The sequence below is a fragment of the Phoca vitulina genome, unplaced genomic scaffold (genome assembly GCF_004348235.1).
Source record: "Phoca vitulina isolate PV1807 unplaced genomic scaffold, GSC_HSeal_1.0 scaffold3, whole genome shotgun sequence".
NCBI lineage: Eukaryota > Metazoa > Chordata > Mammalia > Carnivora > Phocidae > Phoca > Phoca vitulina.
In genome coordinates, this window is record NW_022589706.1 from 81,376,754 (window position 1) to 81,392,026 (window position 15,273).

The 15,273-nt window shown below is 35.4% G+C and overlaps 1 protein-coding gene across 3 annotated transcripts in view; it reads left to right on the forward strand.

The window, feature by feature from the left end:
• The window catches only part of GSTCD (glutathione S-transferase C-terminal domain containing), a 130,589-nt gene that overhangs the window by 84,672 nt on the left and 30,644 nt on the right, over positions 1-15,273 (forward strand). The gene's annotated exons all lie outside the window — the stretch shown is intronic.

The window sequence follows — 15,273 nt, forward strand, 5'->3', positions numbered from 1 at the left end:
ACTCGGGGGGTGATCCTTAAACATTCTGAACCTCTTTGATTCACATGGAATACAGAAGTTAAAATATATGCCTTTTTATATAGTTTTATATAAGTAGTTTTCAATATAGGAGTTAATAGATACAAAATTCTTAGCATGGTACTGCCATGTAGGAGGATTCCTATAAGTGCTTTAATATGCTTAGTACTATTGTTTTATTTGGACAGTTAACCAAATTCATTATCTCTACATTATCTGTTTTTCTCCAAGCCTCCATTTCCTTGCCTATAAAATGACTGGATTAGACGATGGGTTCTAGGATTTCTTCCATCTTTATAATTACCTAGATCTTTGTTTAAGGAAGTGGGTCCTTAGTACTCATAATCTTTATATAAGATTTTCCAAGTCCACTTAGTATATATAACTATTTCATATCATCTTCTCTCTTCAAACTTGCAATACTTCACCTTTCCTCTTAGCTCACAGGTTAAAAATAAAAGCCACCAGAAGAGTTTCTACATGCTTCCCCAGCAACTGTACCAACACACCAGCTTCGATAGCCATCCACTGCAGGTCCTCCTGCTGTATTCTCCTTTAAGCCTGAGCCTTGCCCTGTGCACTGTATCTCCTCCTCTTACACCCTCAATAGTTTGTTTGTTTGTTCTCCTGGATCATGCTCATCAGATATCAAAAATGCTGAATTACCTTCCAGCTTTTAAATCCTCTCATATCCTACTTAGCCCTACAGCTACCGCTCTTCTTACCTGCTATGGTTTCGTCTTCTCTTCCTCCACTCCCTTTACAATCTTTTATTAAACAATTGCTAACCTGTTTTCTAAAAGCTCCACAAATATACCCAGGACTGAATTCTCATGTAGCCTTCATATTTTTTATGAAGGCTTTTTGTACTATTTTGTCTTACTTACATTATCTCTTTAGTACCTTCATTTTTCCTGAACCATCTGAGAATTCCTTGTATACATTGTGACATTTCACCCCAAAATATTTTCTCATATATCTCCTAAGAACAAGGGCATTCTCCTATATAATCACAACCTAATAATTACACACAGGAAATTTTTTTAAATATTTTATTTATTTATTAGAGAGAGAGCACGAGTGGGAGTGGGGGGTGGTGGTGGTGGAGAGGCAAAGGGAGAGGGATAAGCAGACTCTCCACTGAGCAGGGAACCTGATGCGGCACTTGATCCCAGGACCCTGGGATCATGACCTGAGCTAAATGCAGACGCTTAACCAACTGAGCCACCCAGGTGCCCCTACACACAGGAAATTTAACATTAATACAATACTATTAGCAAATTTACTGACCATATTCAAATACTCACAATTGTTCAATAATGCTCTTATTCTCTTTAATATCCAATCAAGGATTATACATTGCTTTCAATTGTCATATATCTTTAGTCTTCTTTAATCTAGAACCCTGGCCTTTAAAATTCTTTTTGTTTTTTATAACATTGACTTTTTTCTTTTTTAAGAATCTAAGCCAATTATATTGCAGAATATCCTCAATTTGGATTTATCTATTTCCTCTTTCGGATGGAGGCTAAACCATTGGCAAGTCTACAATAAAATGACTCCTAAACATTTTTGGCAAGCATACAACAGAGTTGATGTTATGTCCCTCCAAATGCACCACGACAGCAAGCACATATCAGTTTGACACATTATTTAGAAAATTTGATCCCTTGGTTAAGATGGTTTCTCTCAGATTTCTCCATTGTAAAGATACTGGTTTCCCTTTGTAATAATAAATGTCTGGGAAGCTACTTTGAGCTGTCTTATTCCCTAATAGATTTTCACCAATGGTTTTAGCAACCATTGATGATTCTTACCCAAATCAATTATCACAAAATCATGATTTTCTATTTCCATTATGCCTTATACACTGTCCTTCTCTTTTGAACCCACAAAAATCAGTCTTCTGCCCCACCAATCCAACAAAACTGCTATTGTCAAGGTCACCAAGGACTTCCACTTACTAGATCTAAGGGACAAGTCTCAGTCCTTATTTTCCCTAACATATCAACTGCATTGGACAAAATTAATAATTTCCTTCTCCTGGAAATACTTTTTTTAGTTGGCCTCTGAGAAACCAATAGAAGGACTCCTTATCAATCTTCTTTGCTGGTTCTTATTTAGCTTCTAAACCTCTAGACATAAAAAAAAACCTCAGGATTTAGTGTTCATACCTCTACTACAACTCAACATGTGGTCATGTGATTCTTCTAATTGCTCAGGCTCAGAATTCTGGAGTCATACTTGACTCTTCTCTTTCTTTTACCCTCGATATCCAATTCATTAGCAAATTCTATCAGCTCTATTATTAAAATATATACCTAACCTAATCATTTCTTTCCATATCCATTGCTCTCTCCTTAGTCTGAACAACTACCATGTCTGGCCTTGACTATTTCTGCAGTAGTATCCTAGTCAGACTTCCTGCTTCTACCCTTGCTTGCCTGTAGAAATCCTTTTTTTAAAAGTCAAATAATGTCACAAAATCCATCTAATGCAAAATAAACCCAAAATTCTTACATAGATTTTAAGGCCTTGCATACTCTGGCCCTTGGCTACTTCTTTGATCTCCTCTGCCAGTCTCATATTTGTTATCCCTCTTGTCCGGAAAACTCTTCCCCTAGATAATCCATATACTTCATCACTTCATTCAGATCCCAGATATCACCTTATCAGGGAGGCCCTTTCAGATTTTTCCATCTAAAATAAGTCTCTCCCTCACTCTTTGTCCCCCTCCTCTGTTTACTTTCCTTCTTAGCCCCTGATGTAGTATATGTTTATTTGCTTTGTGTGTAGCATCTGTCTACCCCCCACTGTTTTCTGTGGCAGGAGGGACTGCTAATATCCCCAATCCTTAGAGCAATGCTTAACACATATAGGTACCTAATAAATGTTTCTTAATTGGCTGTTGGAATTCCTCTTACTCCTCTTACTCTTCTATTCTATTATTGATAGAAAGAAAATGGGTTTTTCCCTACTTTCAGTGAAAGGTTTAGTTTATAACTGCTCTTTTTTCATCTTGAAATATTAAATACAATGTTCCAAACTATACCTTAGCAAAGAAATTATGTTTTTGTGAATTGTATAAATTAATGGGTTATTTATAGTCTTGTTATTTGTAATTACTAATCACAATATGTTTTTCCTCAGTGTTTGGATATGATTCTTTAAAAGGCAACTAAAATTCTCATATGTTAGCCTATGATTGTTTTTTATTATAAGTGAAAGTACAAAGTCTTTTACTAGACCATTCATTTATGAAGTTTAAAGCCCACCAGTACAACAGTATTTATATATATATATATATATATATATATATATATATATATATATATGTGTGTGTGTGTGTGTGTGTGTGTGTGTGTGTGTGTGTGTATATATATATATGGTTTATAATTCTCTAGGGAGTCTACCTGTTTTCTATTAGTTTATGGAAGGAGAAAGTTCTGGCTTCTTTTATTAACTTGAAAGTAAAAACTAATCACATGCCGTAAGATTAAACTAATGGAAATTGATGGAAACGTTTGGACAAACCACCATCTCCTGGTGTTTTTTGTTCTGTATGTTTGGTTTCCTTTGTATCCTAGATATGGTATTTAAATAATGGGGGCAAATATATAAGACTTCAAATCTGATTTTAGCAGTTCTTGGAAGTGTCCAAGATACGCATCCTGTTTTAAAGAGTAAGGAAATTGCCGTGGTTGTTTTGTGTGTATGCAGATATGTAGGTGTTCCTCATAAAAGCCCTTATGCTACTATGTCTGTATCTTGAACATCAGATGGTAGATTTTAGGGCTATTCACTAGGGAGGATATTTAGATGTTTATATTGTATATTTCACTGGGTATCTAGAAATGTTAAATTTTAAGCATTATTCTCAAGAGTTCTCACAAGCAAGGTATGCATGGGTATGCATGGGATAGGGCCTGACCACCTACATGTCCCCGATGGTATGACCTTCCTCTTTCTAAGCCCTTTGTATTTCTCCCTATTCCTCAACCCTACTGGCTGGACCACTGTGAAAGACTACTGTTGCTAGACCTATGTGAATATCAATACTTGTCCAGATTGAGATCCTTTTGGGCGCCTGGGTGGCTCAGTCGTTAAGCGTCTGCCTTCGGCTCAGGTCATGATCCCAGGGTCCTGGGATCGAGTCCCACATCGGGCTCCCTGCTCGGCGGGAAGCCTGCTTCTCCCTCTCCCACTCCCCCTGCTTGTGTTCCTGCTCTCGCTGTCTCTCTCTCTCTGTCAAATAAATAAATAAAATCTTTAAAAAAACAAAAACAAAAACAAAAACAGATTGAGATCCTTTTGAATACTAATTTTTCTCCCTTCCAATATCTCAATATCTTGAGGGACCAGTGTTCCACAACCAAAGTTTAATAAATGCTAATACTTCTATGTCTTCATAGCTCAGGCAGCTCATAGCTCAGCTTCATTTTAGGTACAAATGTAATGGTCAATAGCTGATTTAAAACTATAGTGCATGGGTATGCACAAGTGTATATTCACAAAACTAGACAACCGACAACCAACCAACCAAAAAAACAAAATAATTATAGCACTCTTGACATTTACTTGTTCAAGGGATGCTTCTTATGTTCGGACAGTCATTAAAAAGAATTTCAGAAACTCAGAACAGAAGAAACTGGAGGTAAATTTGAAGTAATTTGGGATGGGTAAACTTTCTTTTTAGAAAGATGCATCTCTCTCTCTCTCTCTTTCTGTCATGGAGCACTTGCCCTGAATGTACAATAACCACCAAGATAAGCCCTGAGAACTTTTTTTTTTTTTTTTTACTAAATTGAAGCCATTTATACACATATTGCTTCAAGTCCAGCACTCCTGTTTGGCATTGGCATTTTTCTGCAAATTTGACTTTAGCATGACTTTTATGCTGATTTTGAGATTAGAATTAAGTATATTACCAAAATATAAAAGAACGATGTTCAATTAGTGATGAAAATTTCTCTGGTGTCAGAAATACAGATGAAACATACCTGTACCACATAGGGGAGACAGCATAATGCATACTGAAATAGAAAAAGTTTCTATTTTTTCCTAAAACAGACAATAAACTTTATTAATATTTAACAGAAGTGTGATAATCCTATATATATTTGGGTCCTGTTCAAAACTATTTTACTGATAAGGATTTGTGATTTCTGGGGTAGTAGATAGAAACACAGGTTCTGGAGAGAGACTGGCAAAATTCAACCTGGCTCCACCGTGGAGTAACTATGTGACCCAAATGAGTTACTTTATTATTTTAGTTCACATTTATTCATCTGACATTGCAGTAACAGTACCAACCTCATGACAAAGTACTGAAATAATAAATAAAACATGCTTACATTATAATCATTCAGTAGTCCTAATACCAGTAAATAAGAATATCCATACACACACATACATATACATATATATGCACATATATATACACACATATATGATGAGAGTAAATATATATAATTGTAATTGTCTTCCTCAAACATCCCTGCCTACTCTCTACCTGAAGACTCCTTTAACAGTTCCCTTTGTATGGAGTGTTTTTCTCTTATTTCCTATGGCTGCTTTTTGTCATTCAGATCTCAGTTTTGTTACCTACTCAAGGAGGCTTTTCCTCACTATCCAATCTAAAATATTCACCAAGTTAATTTCAACCATATCTTATTTTAATTTTCTCCATGTCATTTATCACTTGATTTAATTTTTTGTTGTCAAACTCCTTTCACTGGAGTATAAGAATCTCCCTTGTTCTCCATTGTGTCCTAGCACCTTGGTAAATGCTTTAAAAATATGTGCTAAATTAATAAACTACTCTATAGAGGTTATAATGAAAAAAATCAGAGAAAAGGAGGGAAATGCAAAATCCCAGTTTAGGAAAAAAAAAATGTCAGTTCCTGACTTCCACTGCCCTACCCAGGCCCTGAACTAATATATCAGTAAACTCAGATCTCCCAAATGGCTCAGTTTCAATGTAGCCTAGCTCTTTTAGATCTGTCATCTCTTGTGACTTGGGATAGGGCCTGACCACCTATATGTCCCCGATGGTATGACCTTCCTCTTTCTAGCCCTTTGTATTTCTCCCTATTCCTCGACCCTACTGGCTGGACCACTGCGAAAGACTACTGTTACTAGACCTATGTGAATATCAATACTTGTCCAGATTGAGATCCTTTTGAATACTAATTTGGATCACTGTCCCCATCCCTATCCATGCCTATTGCTGTGTTAGTTCCCACAGTCTTTTTCTCTCCACCATCCCTTGCTGTTGAAGTCCCAACATTCTTTAATGTTCTATTCTTATAAGTTAGGCTCTCAAGGTCTGAGACTATTAGAAAAAGAAAAGGAACAGTAGAATTGAAATTTAAGACTGCCTTTGAGTTTATATGGTCCCAGTGTAACTTGTAATGAATACCACTTTCTTGGAGTGTTCATTCCTTATTTTGGTTATTGTCATAGTACCTAGCACTATTTCATGGATAGGTAGGTGCCTTCATAATACTATTCAATGATGATAGTCCTTAAAAGCCCAATGTTAGGATGTCATTCTGGTCATCTATTGCTGTATAAATAATCACTGCAAAGCTTAGTGCCTTTAAATAACAATTATTGATTTTATCCACAAATCTGTAACTTGGTAGGGCTTGGCAGGAAAGCTTGTCTGTTTACACAGCATCAGCTGGGGAGCCTTGGCTTCCTAAAGCATGGTGCTGTCTTCCAAGAGCAAATGACTCAAAAAACAATGTGGAAGCTGCCAGAAATGGACACAGTGTTGCTTCTGTATTACACTGGTCAAGCAATCATAGAGCTCAGATTCAAGGGAACAGACATAGAAACCACCTCTAAATGGGAATACTATAATATAGTATTAATATGATCAAAGAATTTAGGATCATGTCACCTTAAATACTCACCATTTTCATTTTTTTTTAAAGATTTTATTTATTTATTTGACAGAGAGAGACACAGTGAGAGAGGGAACACAAGCAAGGGGAGTGGGAGAGGGAGAAGCAGGCTTCCCGCTGAGCAGGGAGCCCGATGCGGGGCTCCATCCCAGGACACTGGGATCATGACCTGAGCCGAAGGCAGACGCTTAACGACTGAGCCACCCAGGCACCCCTCACCATTTTCATTTTTTAAAATCAAAAAAAATCAAACGAAAATCTGTAAGTCAGATCATAGTAGAAATTAGAATACTATGCACAAAAAGAAGCTGTTTTTTGAAATTGCTTGACTCTGGGAAAGTTAACACTCACCATTTTGAGCTACTAGATTATCACTTAACCTAAATACTGTGAAACATACCACATTTGAAGCCAAATTGAGGATTATTTGAATGATCTCAAAAGGTAATGTAACTATTAAAACACCTTACTGTTGTTAATGTAAGCCTCTGAAAGAGGGAGAAGAATTAAATACCTAAACTATTTTCTAGAGTTAACGTTTCTGCTCTAAAGCATTTCAAGTTGGTCTTGTGGGCAACTTGGAAGATATTATGACTTTTTTTTTTTTTAATTAAATCCAGGGCAAAGTAATGTTTACTTTGTGTGGTGTAAATAGCATTTAAATGGAATGAAAATATATGTGTTCAATTAATTCAGGGATCTGGTACTCTGAAATCAAAATGTTTTATTCATCTTAGAGAAAAAAATAGCAGGTTTTAAAAGAAGGTTTAAAATTTCCACTGTTTACTGTGTTTAAGCCCTTCTATAAACGAAGTGGAAGTTTTGATTTGACAAATAATGTGACTATATTTTTTCCAACTTTGTCTCTCAACCCAGCATCTTGCTAAATATTTTTGAGTTACCAGTTTTTTAAAGATGCTCTAGAACTGGATATAGAAGGGTAAAGGTGCGTGCTATATTTAGGCAGCATCTGCAGTACTCTAACAGGAAAGATCTTGCCAATCTATTTTCATTTCTTTCCTCCTGGATAATCCGATTTTGCAACAAATTGATTGCTCAACCTCCCCATGTCACTTTTCTATAAAATCAAAAAGGTTGCTACAGTCCCAAGGTAAGGACATGGTTTCTTTCTGGGAAGGGTGACACTCAAAGGTCAATTCATTAAACAGAGTGACTTATGAGACCTCCAAATAATGCCTTGGTGATATATTCCAAAACATTGAGTCCAAAACTTAAATTGATCTTTTTTACTGGTAAGCCTGCTCTTAGAAATTTTACTTAGAAGAAAAACTGAAATAAACTGCCTTTTACAACTGATTCTGAAGAACAATATTTTCCCCCCTAAGATGCAATTATTAGGGAAATCCCTCATTTACCTACTAGAAAGCACTTCATTTCCTTGAACTCTCACACATAAAAAAAGTACCAGTCCTGAAATTCTGATATCACAATTAATCAAAATCATCTGTTTAAGAGAGAGCAAGTCATAGTGGGAAGAAGACTGAACCTGGCATATAGAAATTTTTGTTAGAGTCCCAGCTTTACTACTTACCAGGTGTGTGTCTTTGAGCAAATGCTAAGTTTGAGCAAACTTATTAGTGCTCAATGTCCTCATTTGTAAAATAAGGAAAATGCCATCCGCTCTGACAATCTGACAGAGTTTTGAGGTTAGATTATATATCAAATATGCAAGTGCTTAATAAATTGCAAAGCATCATATAAATGAAAGTGTTATCAATCATTTTAGAAACTTTGATGAAGTATATATGGATTGTTGTAAGCTATAGCTGTTAAAATTTCATTAAAAATATGTTGCACAGTGTGGTTAATAAAATATACTTTCTAAGCTCAAATAAAATGTTTTGTACTAATTAAACAAGACATAACTTTACGAAGGACAGAGACCAAGTGTTATACATCTTTGTGTCCCTAATATTGTCTAGAACAGTTCTATGTAGGTCAAGTTCATTGGTTGTTTCATTGGTCAAATAATTGATTAACCTATTTGTGAGGTCATTATTCCTCAATTTAGAGAGGAATAGATTGGCCTCTTTTAACATTTTGAATTTCTAGTTAATAATTATTGAATGCTCTAATACTGTGAATAACAAAATTATCAGAGTGAAAATAAACATCACGCTGTTACACAATTGTTGATTTCATAGACTGCACTGTGGGATGTGTGAACAAGTGGGGGAAAGAGGGAAAAAGGTTATCAGATGATTAGTATCCATTGTTGCAAGAAAGCTGTCACTGTGAGGTTAGCATGGCTAAGAGGATTAGTGATGCTGGACTGCAACTAACTTTGAAAAATGTAAATCAAAAGGACTATTCAAAATGTTTAGTATTTCCAACAAGTCATGTCCAAAATTTAAAACAAAATTGCACTAAACTAAACTGTAAACTTTATGTTGCTGCTTAGTTTTACACATCAACTCAGGAATTTCTTCAGGAATTTTATTCCTGCCTTTCTAACTTTTTAAGTTTTTATTTAAATTCCAGTTAACAGACAGCATAATATTAGTTTCAGGTGTACAATTTAGTGATTCAACACTTACATACCACACCCGGTGTTCATCCCAACAAGTGCCCTCCTTAATCCCCATCACCTATTTAACCCATCCCCCTACCCACCTCCCTGCAGTAACCCTCAGTATGTTCTCTATTGTTAAGAGTCTGTTTCTTGGTTTGCCTCTTTTTTTTCCCCTATGCTCAGTTGGCTCAGTTGTTTTGTTTCTTAAATTCCACATGAGTGAAGTCATATGTTATTTGTCTTTCTCTGACTTAGTTAACTTAGCATTACACTCTCTAGCTCCATCTACATCATTGCAAATGGCAAGATTTCATTCTTTTTGATGGTTGAGTAATATTCCATTGTGTGTGTGTGTGTGTGTGTGTGTGTGTGTGTATACATATATATATATAAAAGAGGTGATATATATATATATATATATCACCTCTTTTTTATCCATTCATCAGCCGATGGACATGTGGGCAGGCTGTTTCCATAATTTGGCTATTGCTGATAATGCTGCTGTAAGCATCGGGATGCATATATCCCTTTGAATTAGTATTTTTGGATTCTTTGGATAAATACCTAGTAGTGCAATTGCTGTATCATAGGGTAGTTCTATTTTTAACATTTTGAGGAACCTCCCTACTGTTCTCCAGAGTGGCTGCACCAGCTTGCATTCCCACCAACAGTGTAAAAGGGTTTCCCTTTTTCCACACCCTCACTAACACCTGTTTCTTGTATTGTTGATTTTAGCTATTCTGACAGGTTTGAGCTGATATCTCATTGTAGTTTTGATTTGTACTTTCCTGATGATTAGTGATGTTGAGCTTTTCATGTGTCTATTAGCCATTTCTTTGGAAAAATATCTACTCATGTCTTCTGCCAATTTCTTAACTGGATTATTTATTTCTTGGGTGTTGAGTTTGATAAATTCTTTATATATTTTGGATACTAACCCTTTATCAGATATGTCATTTGCAAATGATTTCTCTCATTCCATAGGTTCCTTTTAGTTTTGTTGACTGTTTCCTTTGCTGTGCAGAAGCTTTTTATTTTGATGATGTCCCAGGATCTTATATTTGCTTTTGTTTCCCTTGCCTTAGGAGAGTTATCTAGTGAGAAGTTGCTATGGCTGAGGTCAAAGAGGTTGCTGCCTCTGTTCTCCTCTAGGATTTTAATGGTTTCATGTCTCACATTTAGGTCTTTAATCCATTTTGAATTTATTTTTGTCTAGCTTTTGATATAGCTTTAAATAGCTGTTTTCTTATTCCCTCACCAAAGTTCTTAGAAACTTTTACAGTCCCATATAAAGCACTGTTCTGTAGTTGACTTCTTTTACTGTTTCAACAAATACAGGCATAGCATCGACAGCTAACTTGTTTTTATGTTAATACCTGTAGAAGTAAGCCTTACTTCTTTTTTAAGTGGCCTTAAAATCCAGCTTGTCCCCAACTGCAAAGCAAATAAATTCATTAAACTTTTACTAAGCACCTGTTATGTGCCTATGTGGCTCCTAACACTCTTTCCATTTAATTGGACCCAAGTTTATTTGGTCAGGAAAAATCATCTGTATCTATTTCAGGAAGACAGAAGCAGTTTTAACTAATGGTTCTTTTGGTAGTTAATATAATTAATAGTGCCTATATATCATTTAAAAAATTAAGATATAATTGAAATACATTATTTTAGCTTCAGGTATACAACATAATGATTTGATATTTGTATATGTTGTGAAATGATCACAGTAAGTCTAATTAACTCACATCCATCACCACACGTATAGAATTCTTCTCTTGTAATGGGAACTCCTAGGATCTACTCTATTAGCAACTTCCAAATATGCAATACAGTATTATTAACTATAGTTGCCCTGCTATACATTACAGTCTCGTGACTTATTTATTTTAAAACTGGAATTTTGTACCTTTTGACTCCCTTCGCACATTTTGCCCACTCCACCCCCACCTCTGGCAACCACCAAGCTATTCTCTTAGATTCCACATGTAAGTGAGATCATATGGTACTTGTCTGGCTTATTTCATTTAGCAAACGCCCTCAAGGTCCATCCATGTTGTCTCAAATGGCAAGACTTCATTCTTTTGTATAGCTGAATAATATTCAATTGTATATCTGTATACCACATTTTGTCCATCACCCATCGATGGACACTTAGGTGGTCTCCACATCTTGGCTATTGTAAGTAAAGCTGCAATGTACACAGGGGTACAGATATCTTTTTGAGTTAGTGTTTTCATTTTCTTCAGATAAATACCCAGAAGTGTATAATAAAATTTTTTCACTACCTAACAATACTAATGCTTTATAGTATAAAAGATGAGTTATTTTGGGTAGTACCAAAGGGTTTGAAAAAGTTCCTTTTTCTTTGTCTTTTTAAAAAATTTATTACAAAATACTAAATGTAAATGTAGTCAGGAGAGTGGAAAGCTGGTAGCGTTCCTGAGGTTCTCTAAAGCAAGAAAACTGGTTTCAAGCAAAGGGAACAAATTTATAAAGGCACCACCTCGCTGACCTTGATTAATTCAAGGAACTATCCATTGTCAGAAAGGCTGGAATATAGAGGATATATAGGAAAGTTCCAGAAGGTGAGTTTGCCAAAGTAACAGGTCTCAGATCAGTAGAGGCCTTGTTTTCTTGTCAAGAAGTAAAAATTATTTTCTTAAGGCAGAGAGATGCCTTTAAAGGTATTTTAAGCAAAGAAGAGATATTTTAATGGGCAGATATGGAAGGGACTTTAGTTATATACACAGGAAAAGCATGCTCAATGACAAGCTATGGCACAAAAGACAGGACCTAGTGAGCATAGCATTTCAGAGCTATACCAAGGGAAGAGAGCCTGGGAAGGAGAGTGAGAAGGAATATCCAACAAGGAGTCCAAGGACTTTCTTGATCTAGAACACCAGGGTTCAAAATGAGTCAATGAGTTCCAAAGAGTTGATTCTATTTCATTTTCTTAATTAAATGACGTAATGACAATTAGCATCAGTTGAGGTTGAATGCGCCAGAGAAATCTACTAATAATCTGATTTGATTTGAGGATATACTCTATCCTGAATAAAAATGATGCAGGCTAGCATTATAAGGGAACATCTTTAATATGTAATAATGTAAAAGTAACTGTGCTGTCTATTCAAGTAAAACTTGTCTCTAAGGAGCTCTAAGCATATTAAATATTAAAATGAGGCCCTGGTTTCTCTATAGCACAGAGAGGCAAAACAACAAGCAATGCTCTTTCCCATCTGGTCTTGCCTGTATCTTCAGATCTATCCTGTGTTCTACCATTTCTTCATCGATCCTCATTTTTAAGCACATGAGCTAATTGCGGTTTTCCCCTAAATATGTCATATTTTTCTTAGTATACTTTCCCTTGCCATTCTGTCTGGTAAGTTTCTGTTCCTCCTTAAAGACTCAACTGAAATGCCTCAAGTCTCTGTAAAGCCCTCTGTGATGTCTCATTTAGTCCTTTATTTTCAGCACACATACGTTTGCAAATAATGAACACCCGTAACTTCCTTTAGATACTCTCTTAGCTCCCTAAGGACAGGAACTATGTTTTACTCACTTTGAGATGTGTCCTCAGCATATAAACAAGTACTGAGCATAGTAGGTGCCCAAGTGATATTCCAAGCATGAAAACCTTACCCCTGGGGATGGGACCTGCGTTTCACTGTCTATTGCCCTATAGAACATAGATGATGCCGATGTTCTAACATAGCTCTTCCTTTGCTTAAAAATTTGTTCGTTTACCTTTGCATTTTCCTTTTGGGCAATGCAAACAACACTGAAGTTGTCTAAATAATCAGGTTCCTCCTGACTTGAATTAGACAAGGGAAAGACTTCACTGTGGGAGAATTACATCACAGAAAGAATGAGATCATTTGTATTAAAACATCTGACCATTTGATTCTTGGGTTTCTTTTTCTATGATGGCACTTAAAGAACCAGCATTTTTAGTCAAACTAAAAATAGATTATAAATTCATGCTTATAAGTGGTGTCTTAGGCAGAAGAATGTTGGATATAAATAGAAAGTAGACTGGATTTTTAAATTAACACCATATCTCAAAATACCACTTTCTTACCTTGTTCAATGTGTTTGAGATCCTGTTCATGTTTCCAGGAGCTTCATAATATGTATATAACTGGAATGGGGAGGAGGAATGCTTTATTTGAGGTGGCTTTTCCATAAAGCATCTGAGCATCATGCTACTATATTTTTAGCTTGATTTGTGAATATTACGTGCAACTTAACGGTATCTATTTAAGCAAACCCTGAAAATTACCTCTTTGCCTTCAACCTTCATATCAGCATGAATACTTTATATGCAAAGATGCAGTCTTAGAAAAACAGATCTTCATCAACATTTGCTTTTGGAGCAAACCTAAGAAAGTTAGATAATTCTAAATGTATAGTAGAAATATGGTACAAAACTTCCTGCTAGTTGTTCCATTAAATAAATTTTCTTTTCTCTGTGTTCTTAACAAAAGGTAATTCCTTTTGACTTTATGAAAATCCTTTGGCTAAGCAATGTTAAGAAATCCACAAAAGTAAGACTAAAATGTTTGTGTTCATTTCTTGCCTCTTGGTGGCTCCATTAAGCAGCAGCATTTGTGACTCTAGCTTTCCGGCTCAAAAATACTTTTCTTTTTTTGCCACTCTCCTCCCCTTCCTGTTGTTACTCTTCCTCTTCCAAATCAGAACTGCACTGCCATAAAAAATAAGGCAGATTTATGAATGGATGGATAGACAGATGGTTAGATGAACAGAGTGTGACTAAACCAAGTATGGTAAGTTGTTAGTGGTAGAATCTAAGTGGAGGTTACAGAGACATTCACTGTAAGATACTTTCAACTTTGCTGTGTTGAAAATTGTCCTAATTTCTTAGGAGTGGTAATCCAGGAAGGGTAGGATGATAGGGACTTTTACTTATTTTGTTTAAATTTTTCACAATTATATTATTAGAGAAAAATGAAAAGCTAGCTACATGAAACTGTCTTCATAAATGAAGTCACCAAACTATTGATTGAAATGCCCTTCAGGTTTGAAATTCACATCAGGCCATGCTAAATAATTAAGAATGTGTACAGTGATTTAGCTGTATGATGATGACGACATTATTACAACAGATTGGTTATAGAAGTGTGGTAGATATGGTCAATGGAATACTATGCAGCCATTAAAACTTATAGCATAGAAACATGCATTGACATGGAAAGATTGATATATAAGGTTTTATATGCATCTAGAACATTATGAATTTATGGATACAGCTGGAAGTACATGTATACAAAGATATTAGCTCTGAATTATTAGATTATGGATCTTTTTCTCTCATATAGATTTTTTTATTCATATTTTCTATTTTTTCCTAAAATAAAGGGTTTCCAGTGTTTTTATTTCAGTAACCTAAGAAAGAAGGAAAACAGAAAAGAGAAGAAAAGAAAAAAGCCAGGCTGTTTTTCTGTGAAAATGGATCAGGGAAACATTGGTAACTGTAAATAATTTTTGATCAAGCCGAAAGATTATCTGGGTTTGCCTTTTATCTATATCAATGAGATCTGCTCCCTTATATTTTCTTAATCTTGCTCTTACAAAAAGTGCATATGAAATATGTAAAAACAAATAATTTTATTCATTCTTCTGAAGTTATTTCGTGGACTTAACTAGTGGCTTTGAAGGAAAGTTAAGATGTTCATGCTGCTAGGCCCAAGGCATTTCATACTTGGAAATGCCCTATCTTTAATCTCTAATTGCATTAGATTTCTGTGTCTGACTCATGAGGAAAAGAAGCTTCAAAGCCAAAATGGTAAA